The sequence below is a fragment of the Tupaia chinensis genome, unplaced genomic scaffold (assembly GCF_000334495.1).
Source record: "Tupaia chinensis unplaced genomic scaffold, TupChi_1.0 Scaffold146971_1, whole genome shotgun sequence".
Taxonomy (NCBI): Eukaryota; Metazoa; Chordata; class Mammalia; order Scandentia; family Tupaiidae; genus Tupaia; species Tupaia belangeri.
In genome coordinates this window covers 75,262-82,705 of record NW_006206824.1, presented here as the reverse complement: position 1 = coordinate 82,705, position 7,444 = coordinate 75,262, and the positions used below count along the sequence as shown (strand labels likewise).

Here is a 7,444-nt window from a genome sequence, read left to right as displayed (position 1 = left end):
TTTCCCTCTCTCTCCAGTGAGCACCATGCCCTAGAGCAAATTTAAAAAAATAATTAATTAATTAAATCTTTAAAGACTCTAGAGGTGGATAAAAAGTAACAACTAAAATTTTAATCTAGGTCCCATTAACACCTAAAAATGTTATTAGTGTATTTAATTATAAAAAGTATAGGAGCCATCAGATACATAGCAGTTAAGGCACGGGACTCCCACATCGCTGACCACAGTTTGCGTCTCGGACCTGGCATCCTGAAAATCATGCTGGACACGTGGGTGTGCATGTCCCCAACCCCAAGAGGAGACTGGAGGAGAAGGGATCGCAGCGTGGCCATTCCCCCCTGGGGGAGATTTCTCATTTTTGACCTTTTTGTCTCTCTCTGGAGAGCATAGGAGCCCTATGGCAAAAATGTAAATACTAAATACTTTTGGTCCCTAAATACTTGTGGTTCTAAGAATTTTGCAATAAGGTATTTGGAACTTGGGGTTTTCTGTGTTGCATTGTTATTCATAGAAGTGTACTTTCACCTTTTTAATGGGTTGATACAAAAGTGTAGGACTTTAAACAGGCAGTTCAATTTTCTTTCTTCATTATTTATAAGTTGTAAATACTTCAATGCTTATAAATAATGTAGCTTCCTTATGGGGCTTTGCAGACACAGATGAGTCAATGAAAAGTGAAGCATACCCACTCTGGATTCCATCTCATGTGTAACCTCCAGAAATCATTGACATCATTCTCTTATCTTAGATTTTAATGTTGCTTTCTAGAGTCATCTGCAGCCCTTTCTTATCTTGCCTGTTCGAATAATCCTGTCACTGCTTCTGCTCCTTGACTCTACCTCCTGTGACAGTCTACTTCCTGCACAGCACTGTGCTTTTGTGCTCCCGAGGTCTTACATTCTGCCATGTTCTTCCCACATCAGTGTACCCCATGGAATCCTCTCTCCCTGTCTCAGCTCTCACTCCCTTCTACTCTATTGATCATCAGAATCTCATGTTGTGATTAGTAAGGAACTGTCACAGGGTCAGTGATTTGTATGAACTAAGAATTCAATCTGAGCCAAGACAGAAAGTCCAGGAGTTGGCATCTGTGTGAGGGCAGACAGCTCTGTCTGTAGGAAAATCTTACATAGTTAGTTATTTGTAAATAAAGTTACAAGTGGCTTTACAACATCTTGATTGCAGTTCAATTAAAACATGGTGACAGAAGAAAATATGCTAGAGGGTAGCTCACTTGGCAAAAAAACCTGATTGTGTCCAACCCTTGCCCTAAGCCCTCCTTTCCAGTGTAAATTAGCCAAAGCCCCAGATTTCAATGCCTCATTTTATTTTTGTTCCAAATGAATGCTTTCTCTTTTGTTTTGCATAGCTGTAGTTTGCAAGTAGAGTGTGTATTCTCATAAACACCTCAAAGTATGTATTCTAGCTAAGAGTCTCTGAATTGTTCAATAATAATAAAAATAGTTATTGGCCTAGCTGCTCTGGTACAGGGGTTAGGGTGCTGCTGCAAGATACTGGATCCATATGGGAAAGGTCAGGTTCAGATCCTGGGTCAGCCTGAATATGCCAGGTATGCCCATGGGTACTCCGATATTCCTGACTTGCTGAAGGCTGAGGGAAGGGTTGTGGACAAGACCCTGTTGAGTATCCCTGTATTCCTCTGTCTTTCTCTTTGTCTCTCACTCTCTCAATAAATACATAAATAAATAAGATTAAAAAAACTGTAATTTCTTAGACATCTGCTGCCTTCCAGGCTCAGTATCAGGTAGTCTAGAGATCGTGTCCTTTATCCTTGTGCCAGGGTCAAAAGCTAGCTGTTGCTTTGTCATTTGTAAAATGAGGAAACTGAGGCTCAGTGAAATTATACAACAATAGAAGCCAAGATGAGAGCTTAGTCAAAAGGAGAACTTCGTTCAGTGCTACGTAGCTTTAAATCTCATGGTCTGTCTCCTAGACCACATGCAACTCTAACATGAACTTGAGGAAGTTTAAATATTTAATCTTAGTTATTATAAAAACAAACAAAACAAAAGAACCACGATAGCAAATATTGTCAACTATGGGTTTGGACAGACAATCTTGGAATTCCACAGGCCTAACACACACACTCCCACCTAGTAAAAGTATGCACGGGACAGTGAAGTATCTCGAAGTATCTGCTCAATATACTCATGTGACAGTAAGGTGTCTGGGTACTTCCATGGGCCTTGCAGTTCTCCTGAATTTCCCACCCAGTCTCTGCTGTTGAAGTCTGTCCACCTAGTGGGACAGGGGGTTTCTCTGGTATCTATTGATTGTGCTTTTGGGCTTGAGTTTCACTGTTCCTCTCAGTGGTCTGGGCCAACCAGCAGCCAGCTCCTTCAACTTCGTTATACTCATGGCCTTTCATTTTAAGTGTATGATTTCCTGGTTTTTGGTCATAACCTGTCTAAAATTCAGTATCCACCTGAGTCTTCGTACTGAGTCGGATACTGTTCCTGGTACCTTTTTATCTCTGGTATTGACATATGGTACCATAAATGTGGAGAGACCGTATCAGAAAACCCAGGGCCCCATGTGTTCTCTTCCCACTCTTCCCCGGGGATTTCTAACACATTATAAACATTTGATTTTCTTGCTATCACAGATTTTCTCCTATCATTACTATATTCATTGGGACCAGCAGTTAGCATAATGGCTATGTCGCTGGACTCCCACGTAGTCGACCACGGTTTGAGTCCCAGACCCGGTGGCTTAAACTCACACCGGGCGAGTGTGCGTGCGTGCCCAAGATCCCGAGAGGAGAATGGAGGAGAAGGGATTGCAGCATGACCATCCCCCCTGGGGGGTGATTTCTCGCTTTCTGTCTCTCTGTCTCTGTCTTTCTGTCTGGTGAGCGCACGTGCCCTATAGCAAAAACCTCTCAAAAAAACCCCCAAAAAACAAACAAAAAAAACAACTATATTCATTATTGTGAGGATACTTCTAATTAACTCAGCCTTAAACTCAGTTTCAAAGTTTAAATAACAATAATGCTCACTACTACTGTAGGCACTACCGAATTTTTCTTTCTCCAATGCATTTGTGTTTTGGAAGAAAATAGCTCCTTCTTATATGATTTGTTATCACCTTGTCTTTTCTTTTAATAATTGTTCTGTTATTGTTATATCTCTTAACATGTAAACTTCTGGAGAAACAGAAGGGCATGTCTTTGTTAATTTTTTTTAAGCTCTTTGCTTTAAGATACATGTACTTGTCAGAGAGAGAGAGAGAGAGAGAGAGAGAGTGTCAGGGAGAGAACAAGAGAGGAAAGTGAGAAATGATTTCCCAAAGGGGATGGCCATTCTGCAATGCCTTCTCATCCATTCTCCTCTTGGCACTTTGGGCATGGATGTACACATGCCCAGTGGGATTCTAAAGCCACCAGGTCTGGGTCTTGAACCATCGAGTTGGTCATCTGGAATCCAGCACCTTAACGTCCATGCTACCTGCTGGTCCATTTTTTGGGGTCCATTTTTGTAATACCTCTTACTGTGATGATTCACCCTGTTTGCACATGTCAGTGTGGGTTGATCATGGCTGCCTTAGAGAGAAGTACGAAGGGCAAACCTTTCTAGAGCATGAATAGTGTGCCTGGCTGCACTTAGCCCTTTGCATGGACTGAAGATCTCATTTAATCCTAAAACCCACTGAGGTAGGTCCAATGACTACTTCTAGTGTATAGATAAGGTAACTAACAAAAACTTAAGGAATGTTAAAGATGTCTGTAGGGCACTACAAGATGTGATCATAAGCAGCCTCAGCAGGGCCTCTGGCTCAGCACCTTCACAGCTGGGGATGCAGAAGTGGAAGCTATTTGGTTATTGATTAGGACCACGGTGTTGTGACACTCTACATTTTGAAAGGCAAATATGAGAGATAATTTCAACTTTAAACAACTTGGAGTTTCAACTTTAATTCAAGCAGATATATTTTATACTGTTGGGAGTCACAGTTAATTCTGGGTCCTGTTACAGCTGCACTGTTGACTAAGGTAAATGCCGACTGATGGCTTCAACTCCATCAATATCCATAAAAATACAGCAGTCTTTGTGTAAATAAAATGATATTCTCTGATTATAGATTATCATATGACAACAATTATGAAACATAATCTAGTCATATGTCTCTGAAATTAAGAAAAAAATAAAATGTTTCTGTGACATGTATTCAGACCTAACCCATACATTTCTCATACTCTTGATCTATGGATCTTTTCATTATTTGCTTGTTGCATTTGTTTAAATGCATACTTCTCTGAAAAATGATATCTAAAAATAGTTCTTAGACAATAAATAATATTTTCTCAATTTTTTTTAACATTGTAACTATTATGATACATCTCTAAGGGAAATATTTTTTTTTATTTATTTACTCATGCATTTGGAAAATTGTATTGAATATTTGCCAGGTATGATACTGGCTTTACCACTGAATAGCTGTATGGTATTCATTGAGAAGTTGTTAGGGCCTTTAAGAATACTGGGACTTCACTGATGAACTAAAAGAAGTGTTCAGGAGAGCCAGCAGGTGGCATGGTGGTTAAGAGGTTGGACTCCCATATGGCCAACCACAGTTTGAGTCTTGGATCCAGTGGCTCGAGTATAAGGCCAGATACATGCATGCGTGTGCCCAAAATTGGGTGAAGAGAATGGGGGAGAAGGGATCACGGTGTAGTCATCTCCAGGGCACGGGTGGGGTTAGGAGTGGGGGGTGATTTCTACTTTCCTACTCTTCGTCTCTGGCGAGTGCACATGCCTTATTGCAGTAAGTAAGTAAGTAAGTAAATAAATAAATAAATAAATGTGTCCAGAAGGGTATTACATTATAATTGGGAGGCTTCTTGAATATATACATAATATTATGTTCCCATGCTGGGAATCACATCAATGAAGACATTTATTTTGAAAGGAAGAAGATAAGAAGGTTAAAAGCATTTCCATGTTGAAATAAATATTCTCTACCATTCCTTCATGGTTATATTACTTAGTGTCCTCTGATTGTGGAAAAAAAAAAATGCCAACTTTCTGCACAGCTCTGAGATCTATGAATTGATGCCTAGGGGGATAAACACTATTGTACAAAGCTATGTGCATTGGATGAGATTTTAGAAATTAGACAAATGACCCCACTGGGTCTTCTCCTGCTCTAAGATCCTGCATTTCCAAATTCTGTTTCTAACAGTGAATTGTCAAGGGGAAAATGTGCTGAATGTTTTAATAGTCCTTGACTAGTACCTTGATAGTGAAGATACCAGTAAGTGTGTTAGATGAATAATAATAATTTGATAAGATTTAAATAAGCTTCCACAATCCCTTTTAAATTCTAAGCGAGTAGGCATGAAGCAATACTGAACTAGTTAATGAGTGGGTAGCTCATTCTTTTTAAATATGCTTGACTTTACCATTTATTAGCTGTATGGCTTTCAGAAAACACCTAATATTTATGAAAGGATTATGCCCCTTGTAAAATGGAGTATTCATCTGTCTATCTTAAGAGATTTTTGTGTGTATTAAATAAAACGTTCAAGAAGGTGTCTGCAAAATGTGTTAGTGATATGAATCAGGAGCTACTATGATTTATTTACATTATACCACAGGTATACGTCATAAGGGATATGTTTTAGAACTATCTTAATTACTTATGTAATTCTTTAGCTTAGGAATTAAGAATGATATTATAGTTTTATGCCCTTATTCTTAGGAAATGTATACTATGTTTATGGCTGAAAAATTTTATCTATAACTTAATGTAATATATAAATAATATACATATACTATCATATTATAAAAACAATATTATATATTATATATGTATATAGACAATATGATATATATCATTGTATGTAGTATGTATATACAGCATATATAATGATGTGTGTGTGTGTGTGTGTGTGTGTGTGTGTATGTGATGTTAACAATTAGTACAGGGCACCAGCAGTTAGCATAATGGCTATGTAGCTGTACTCCCATGTAGTTGACTGTGGTTCGTGTCCGGACCCAGTGGCTTACCCTCATGCCGGGTGCGCGTGCATGTGTGCTCAAGATCCCAAGAGGAGAATGGGGGAGAAGGGACTGCAGCATGACCATACCCCCCGGGGGGGTGATTTCTCGCTTTCTGTCTCTCTGTCTCTCTCTGTCTTACTGGTGAGCGCACGTGTCCTATAGCAAAAACCTCTCCAAAAAAAAATTAGTACAGAAGTGGCTACTATGCTCAAATGTGGTATCTCTATTCTTTTTATTCTTTGTGTTCCTTCAACCAGGGAACGGACTGCTGAGCTTCATCTTTGGCTAGTAGACCCTGTCAAATAGAATTTTTCCAAATTCAGTCATTTTCTCCTTGAAAGCTATGAAGTTATGCTTTGCTATATTTTCTGGCTACATATTTCAATAATTATAGCAATCATATGTGTTTATTATGAAAAATTTAAAAAAAATAAAATTTACACATAATTTCACACATGGAAATAATCACTATTATGTTTGGAATTTTTTTTGTTTTTAGGGGGTTTTGCCTTAGGGTGCATATGCTTGTCGGGGAGAGAGAGAGAGAGAGAGAGAGTGAGAGGGAAAGTGAGAAATCACTCCCTAGGGATAATGGCCATGCTGCAATCCCTTCTCTTTCATTCTTCTAACAGGATCTTAGACATGCATGGACATGTGACTGGCTTGAGTTTCAATCCACTGGGTCTGGAACAAGAACCACAGTCGGTCATGTGGGAGTCCAGCAATGTAATTGCTATGAATTTTTCTGGGCCCTGAATATACTTCTTTCTGGTCTTTAATTATGTACATTCTCACCAATGTACATAATTATTTTGGAAATGTTTAAACCTATAGAAAAGAATAGAACAACATACACCCATATAGCTTATGCATGAATTCATTGGTTATTAACTTTTTGCCCTACTTGTTTTTCTCTCTCTTACTCTCCTCATGTCTGAATATATATATGAAATTACATTGCATTATGCTATGTCATTTTGAACATATTTGGCATGTGATTCCTTACCAAAAGGATGTTCAGGGCCAGCCAGTGGCATGGTGGTTAATGCAGTTGAATCTCACATGGGTGGCTGCATTGTCAAGTCCCGGACTCAGTGACTTGAAAATCACACTGAATGTGTGTGAATGTGTGCCCAAAATCCAGGAAGAAGAAATGGAGGAGAAGAGATTATGGCATGGCCATCCCCTTGGGGGGAGGTTCTTTCTTACTTTCCCTCTTCCTTTTCTCTCTTACTGAGGAGCACACGTACCCTCTAGCAAAAAAAAAAAAAGAAAGAAAGAAAGAAAAGAAAAAAGAAAATAATTGTTCTTACCATAAATTGATTCAGTTGGTTTTTTTATATACTTAATAATATTATGTCTATCCAGAATTAGATCCCACATTTTCCTTTCATTTATGTTGCAGTACGTCATCTTTAAAA

At 38.7% G+C, this 7,444-nt stretch overlaps 1 protein-coding gene across 1 annotated transcript in view; it reads left to right on the top strand.

Moving 5' to 3' along the window:
• LRRK2 (leucine rich repeat kinase 2) overlaps positions 1 to 7,444 on the top strand; it is a 186,508-nt gene that overhangs the window by 153,259 nt on the left and 25,805 nt on the right.